The 7,520-nt window shown below is 46.8% G+C and overlaps 1 pseudogene; it reads right to left on the bottom strand.

Annotated features, from left to right (window-relative positions):
• Nucleotides 1-6,519: 6,519 nt before the first annotated feature.
• LOC149437914 (U2 spliceosomal RNA) lies at nt 6,520-6,635 on the bottom strand (annotated as a pseudogene).
• Nucleotides 6,636-7,520: the final 885 nt, after the last annotated feature.

Raw genomic sequence — 7,520 nt, 5'->3', positions numbered from 1 at the left:
GGGCAAATCTGCCACAGAGGCATTTGACATGATTCCGCAAATTTACAGTGATGCTGCAATGAGTTGTTCAAGGTGTTTTGAGTGGCACACGCGCTTCAAGAGCAGAAGAACACCATTGGAAGATGACCAGAGATCAGGAAAATTTACAAGGAGCTCAACCCGAAAATGGTGAAATGTCGAAACCATTCGGCAACTTGTGCATGATGATCGTCTGAGAATAATCCACAGCATTGCTGCCATTGTCAGTGTGTCATACGGAACAGTCCAAGCAATCCCTGCATGTGATTGGAACATGTGACTTGTTGCTGCCAAGTTCCTCCTCAGGTTGCAATGATCTCACTTCCATACCCACCCTACTTGCCAGATTTGGCTCCTGTGGACTCTCAGGAAAGTACCGTTCTCCTGGATACCACCAGACACGTCCTTCAGATTGCCAGACGGAGAAGCGTGATTGGTCACTCCAGAGAACATGTCTCCACTGCTCTAGAGTCCAGTGACGGCGTGCTTTACACCACTTCATCCGACGCTTTGCATTGCACCTGGTGATGGAAACCCATTCCTTGAAGCTTTCTACGCACTGTTGTTGTGCGCTTAGCTACCAAGTTTGGAGGTCTTTAGCTATTGACAGTTGGCGACTTCTGCGCACTGTGCGCTTCAGCATACGCTGACCCCGCTCTGTCATGTTACGTGGCCTACCATGTGGTGGCTGAGTTGCTGGTGTTCCCAGTTTCTTCCACTTTGTTATAATCACACTAACAGTTAAGCATGGAACAGGGGCGGACTGACAACTAATGGGGCCCCTATGTCCTTGCCCAAACTCAAAAAAGCCTATGAAAAAGGTACCAGGGGCATCTCATGGGGCCCCCTACTGACCCAGGGCCCTCGGGCAGTGCCCGAGTTTCCAAATGGTCAGTCCGCCCCTGGCGTGGAATATTTAGTAGCCAGGAAATGTCACGGATGGACTTATTGCACAGGTGACCACCTATCACGGGACCACGCTTGGAGTCACTGAGCTCCTGAGAGCGACCCATTCTTTCACAAATGTATACTGTATATATTTGTAATAGAGAGAGGCATTTAAAGAGAGATGTAGAGATAGATAGCAAAGTCTTGTCATTCAAGCACTTGTGGGAGATGTGGGAGATGTTTAGTCAAAGCAAAAATTAAAAGCATCTGGGAGTCCAGACAACATCCACATTGAGAACTAAAGTCCCCTAGAGAATGAAGAAGCTGCTGGCTGACTCAGTCTACCAGACTCCACCTGTAACTGATATCACCTGTGTGTGGACTAGCCCTTTAATTCCTTTACTACGGCATCCGCTTGTACAGGAAAATAAAGCTGAAATATTTAGAAGGTGTTTCTATCAATGCAGAAGGCGTTAGTCGCGCAGGACCCGGCTCTGCACCAGAGACGTGTTTTTGATTGCATTAAGCAGTTTTAAAACAACGCGGATAATCACATTGATCCTCGGTAAATGTCTGCTTAATTTTTCACGAGGTGTAGATTTCTCCACAATCAATAATTCTCTGACGCATCCCTATTCTTCCAAATAAATTGTGTCTGCCGCAGAAACTTGATTCTTATGCTCAATTACATTCATCAAACATTTGCAGACATGCCAAGTGTTGGCGAGGGGGCTGGCGAGACCCGTTTGTTTGAGCCAAGTCAGGCGCCGACCACCAATTTCAAGGTGACACCAAGCAATCCAATTATTCTTCGCTTCCCAAACTGCAGGAAAAACAACAACTGGTGTTTGTGTCTTTGTCCCCGGGCATTTTATTTTATTGTCAGCTAAGTACAAGACTCCATTCATCGAAGATTGGTTTGGTTGGTGTGAGGCTTCCAACCTTTAACCTTTTGTCTGCTATGCCCTTCTCTTTTGTTTTGAAATATTTGGTGAGAAAGATTAGAAAAATAAAAAATAAAATACAAAAAGATGGGGGTGAAGTCATAATATTGCTGCAAGAACTATGTGTTTATCTCGGCTAGAGCGCCAACTGATACAAAATTGTGCAGAAAAAGTTGGGAAGCCCTTGGCTGCCCTGCGTAATGGGATGATGGGAGGAAATACAGCCCCAGCCACTTTATTAAAATTTCTACCAGACCAACTGAGATAGAAGGGAGAGACCTGGTGGTAATGGCAGTCAAACTAAAGCAGGCCATAGACGGTTCGTTTATTGGTCGCATTTTCATCCGAAAGAATAATCGGCCGATATTCGCACCGTTAGTGGGGCAATGTCATTGGCCGATTTTCACGGTTTTCCTCATTTCTTTTATCGGTCATGCTGGAAAATTTAGGAAAAACTGCAGATTTTCGTAATCTATTGGTGGCAACAGAACGTCCGATGTTTTGTTTTGCGGCCGAAAAACCGTCTATGGCCTGCATAAAGGTGCTCAGGCAACAACAGAAGAAAGGCAGAAAGTTTTGTCAGGAACATTGGGCCAGCTCATATGTCCACTGCCACCAAGCAGGCTATTTAGGCCTGAACTCTGCACAAGTTCCTTGCTGAATGGTCTTCAGTCCTTCTCCTATGTTCCTGATCGTGATACTACCCTGATCCCAGTATCAACCCACCTTCCACCTGACCCGCTTCCAGTTTTCTCGTATCTGCTGTTCACTGTCTATCCCCCATAATGACCTCCAGTGTTGTATTCTTTCCTTGTGCTGCCCTAGGCAATACAAGAATCGGGGGTCCCTCATCACCTCCCCCCCTTGCCATCACCCTTCGCTACTGCCAACCTCAATCACACTTCCCCTGATCCCATTATCCACCCATCTTCCACCTGACCCACTAGCAGTTTTCTCGTATCTGCTGTTTCCAACAACTGGTCTCCTGCCACCGCTGCCCACCACCATTACCCCCACCGCCAACACCTGATCAAAATATCTAACAAGAACTCACTTGCAGAAGAAGCAGCTAGCCATGCACTCACCCTCCAGTGTGCATCCTCCTCACCAGGTCCCCATCCCTCCTGCCACTCCTTCCAGGGGCGATGCCGGCCCCCTGAAAAATGCTGCCCAAGACAAACTTCTTGTTTGATTTGTGGTAAATACACCACTGCTGACTTCTGACTATATTTCTACCCATCACATCATTACTTCACTTCACACATGTTGCTGACATTTGCCTTTCTCTGGCTTTGATCTGACCTGTGACTTTGTGGCTTCCTGCTCTGTTGTTACTAGACCAGTAACGCCTGACTCCGCTTTTAACTGAACTCGGCTTATCCGTAGTGTACTACCAGCTGCACCCCCTGCTTACCTGATATTAGTGTAGCACCCTCCTAGATAGATGCTAGGTTAGGTAAATTTAGTTACTCAATCAGTTGAGTTGTGTGTGATTATTTTGGTCTGTTCTGTGTTTCATTGGCTGCAGGGTTGGCTGCTTCCTACTTGTCTTTTTGGAAGAGTTCTAAAAGATAGAGGGCTGGGATAGTCAAATCAACAGCTGAACATGAATGCAGCCTGAGCCAATTCCTGAGGAGAGGTGCCCAGATGGTGACTGGGCGTGAGCATAAATGGCCTGGAACTTGGAACAGAGGGATTCTTGTCCTAGAGGAAATCTGAGACTGGAGGGCTGCTTCCCTTCTGGGGAAGTTCCAGTTTTACTAGCTGGAGCTGACTATGGGACATTCTTTTGGGGATCTCAAACCACATCTCTAAGTGCACTTTTTTGTGCTGGTGTTTTGCACTTGCATGTTTTTTGGTTTTTTTTGCATCTCTGCAGACTTAAGATCAAGTGTGGTATCTGTTCTTATCAGTGTCCAGTAGGGGCGCTCTGTCATCATTATTGCTTCTTGGTGAGGATGGTTGGCTGTATAGTACCCCTGCTGGAATGATGGGGGCTCTGAAGGCTAGTACTGGCTGGAACAGAAACCGTGGTACCCACAGGCAGTTGGTGCCCGGGAGTAATTTCCCCGGGAAAACCAGAGGGGCCCAGTTCCTCCTGATTTGGGGAGGCAGAGAGTCCGCAGAGCAATGCCCCCTGAGTGGTCGCTTGGACTGACTTGGAGAGGATCTGCCAAGAGGACTGGGCCAAAATCCCTCCTGAGATGTGTGCAAACCTGGTGGCCAACTACAGGAAACATCTGACCTCTGTGATGATGATGATCTTATCCAAAAGATCTGTTGTTATTATTATTCACTTTTTTTTCCCATATGCCTTCAGTTGTTGTTGCACATTAGGGAGAGCATTCTGATCCAAGTGCAAAGGAACATAATCACAATATTTTGCATACCTTTTCTCAGCTATACTCCGTTTGTTGTTGAAAGTTAGGGAGAGTGGTCTGATCCAACTGCAAAGGTCCATGGTCACCCTAATTTGCATACCATTATCAGCCCTTAAGAAGTGTGGGATTCTTAAAAAAAAAAATGTTTGCTACATTTCCCATCCAGAAAAGCTCTACTTTATCCCAGACACCTGCTCAGACACGCACTGATGATGATTTTGGAGCATACTATTTTAAATTAAGGAGAGCATTTTACTCTAATTATCATATTTGCTCTCTTTCTCCTTCTCCAGTGATGGGGGGACCTGTGAAGTCATTGAGAGACTCTGATGTGACATTAGTTCATAAACTTTGCATCATCCTAGCCTTAAGTCCCCAATTTATATCAAGTAGCAAATATGCTAATTAGATACAATGCTCTCCCTAAGTTACAATTATTTGGATCATACTATTTTAACTTAGGGAGAGCATTGTATCTAATTAGTATATTTGCCACTTACCATAATTTTTTATTTGTGAAGTCCGCGTAAGTGCGAAAAACGAAAACCCGTAAGTGAACAAAAAACGTGCTTGTACAAAACCAACACAAAAAAGTGCACTTAGGGGTGTGCTTTGTCCACCCCCCCCCAAAGGTGTAGGACCTCTACCCTGATCCCCCGGGGCACAAAGCTCCTGACAGGGACTAAGGTTCCCATTTGGTCCACCTAGCCAAAAGGACCCCTTTCCTTGTGGCTAGCCTAAGCCAGCCACAAAGTACTGGGTAAGGGGGCTCTCCCGAAGAGAAGCCACTCTAGGGACAGGGGAGGAAGGAACCAAAAGGCGACACATCCTCCCCCTAGAATTCAGGGTAGGCCCGAGGACCCACACCCTATCATCCGTGAGGAAAAAAACAAAACACACACATAAGTGAAAAGTGAACAAACGTGGGAGAAAATTAAATTAAATAAATAAATAAGTAAAAATAATTAAGAGGCCGTGCAATTGTGCACTGGCTAGGCCCTGAGGCCTGTAGCATAAAAATTGCCCTGGACTTAACCAAAAAGTCTAGCCCTAAAAGGCGCAGTGCAGGAAAAAGTGTTTGGAGCAGTGGCCATGTCCACGTTTCACACTTGTGATCCCATCCCCATGTGCCACTAAGAGCACCCCTGAGGTAACCACTCAGGGGGCACTGTTCCACGGACTTTCTGCCTCCCTGGCCAGACAAGGTAAATCCGTTCAAACGAGGAGGAACTGGGCCCCTCTGGTTTTCCCGTGGGAATTACTCCCGGGCCCCAACTGCCTGTGGGCACCTCGGTTTCTGTTCCAGCCAGTACTAACCATCAGGACCCCCATCCTACCAGCAGGGGTACTATACAACCAGTCATCCCCGCAAGCAGGAATGATGGTGGAGCACCCCTACTGGACACTGATAAGAACAGATTTTTTTTTTTTTTTTTTTTTTAAGTCCGCAAACGTGCAACTATAACGAAAAACCCGTAAGTGTTCACAAAAAATGTGCAAGTGCAAAGCACCACACGAAAAAGTGCACTTAGGGGTGTGCTATGTCCTACCCCTAAAGGGGCTTGGACCGCTTACCCTGATCCCCCGGGGCACGAAGCTCCTGATGGGGACAAGGTTCCCAATTGGTCCTCCTGGCCAAAAGGCCTGGTGGACCACCGTTCCTTGTGTCCAGCCGAAGCCAGACACCCAGTACTTGGTCAGGGGGCTCTCCCGAAGAAAAGCCCCCTAGGGATCAGGGGAGGAAGGAACCAAAAGGCCACACATCCTCCCCCTAGACTTCAGGGTAGGCCCGAGGACCCACACCCTCCATCTGTGAAACACACACATAAGCGAAAGAAAAAAGTGACAAATGTGGGAGGTGAAATAAATTAAATAAATAAATAAAATAAATAGAAAATAAAAAAGTGGTACTGTGCCAAATAGTGCACAGACCAGGCCCTGAGGCCCGTAGCAAAAATTGCCCTGGACTTGGCCAAAAGGCCTGGTCCTTAGGGCGCTGTGCAAAAAGAGTGTAAAAACAGTGACCATGTGCCATCTTCACACTGTGGGGTCCCACACCCAGGTGTTACTAGTGGCACCCCTGAGAGCATCTACTCAGGGGGCACTGAGTTTTCGGACTTTCTGCCTCCTCAGCCCCTAGCCAGACCAAGGTAGATCCGTCCAAACCAGGAGGTACTGGGTCTTTCCAGCTTTCCCAGAGGAATTACTCCCAGGGCACCAGAACGCATCTTGGCGCTCCCCGGTTTCTGTCCCTCCGGTACTAGCCTTCCGGACCCCCATCATACCAGTGGGGGTACTATACAACAGCCATCCCCGCAAAGCTAGAATGGCCGGGAGCACCCCCACTGGACACTGATAAGAACAGATACTACACTTGATCGTAGCCAAAAGGCCGAGAAGCGATTTACCATAAATTGGGAACCTGAGACTAGGATAATGCATAGCTTCTAAAATAACATCACATCAGAGTCTCTCAATTACATCACAGGTCCCCCCCATCATTGGAGAGGGAGAGAGAGCAAATATGCTAATTAGCAAATTGCTACTTACCATACATTTTTTTTTTAAGTCCACAGAGGTGCAAAAAAATGAAAATCCCGTAAGTGAACAATAACATGCAAGTGCAAAACACCGAAACAGCGGGCTACTCCGGGTGAGAGCTATATCAGTGCTTTCATGTTCCAGCCCACAGTGACTCCACCCTGGCACTTGTGCCCTACCATCAGCCTTGCAGACCCCGTCTCAACTTCCAGGACTCATCAGACAGGAACTGGTCAAGATGCCATCTTCATCATCTCGGACTCTGCATACAGGCACACAAAACAGTCTTTGGAGTAGCCTTTGATTACATTCTCCCAAACTTCTGTGGGGAATGTGAACTGCCAAAAATAAGACCTAAATCTGGATTTAGCTTGAGACATTCATTAAATTTGTGATGAATGGAACAATGTTGGTCAACTCTACTCATTAAACTAAGTTCCTTTTTCAACTCTGCCCATGTATATACAGTATAAATACACTATATACACACACACAAATCAGCCATAGCATTATGGCTTCCTGCTATACCAGGGCCATTCTGCCATTCAGCTAATATTGAGTAGTTCCCCCTTTTTTGCTTCCAAAACAGCCCTGACCTGTGGAGACATGGATGCCACTAGACCTCTGAAGGTACGCTGTGGTATCTAACACCAAGACATCAGAAGCAGATCTTTAAGGTCCCGTAAGTTGCGAGGTAGGGCCTCCATGGATCAGACTTGTTTTTCCAGCACATCCCACAGATGTTCAA

This window comes from Staurois parvus, unplaced genomic scaffold (assembly GCF_062004578.1).
Source record: "Staurois parvus isolate SC_StPar_1 unplaced genomic scaffold, SC_StPar_1.0 ptg001246l, whole genome shotgun sequence".
Classification (NCBI taxonomy): Eukaryota; Metazoa; Chordata; class Amphibia; order Anura; family Ranidae; genus Staurois; species Staurois parvus.
The sequence above is the reverse complement of the archived record's forward strand: the minus strand, read 5'-3'. Positions and strand labels throughout refer to the sequence as shown.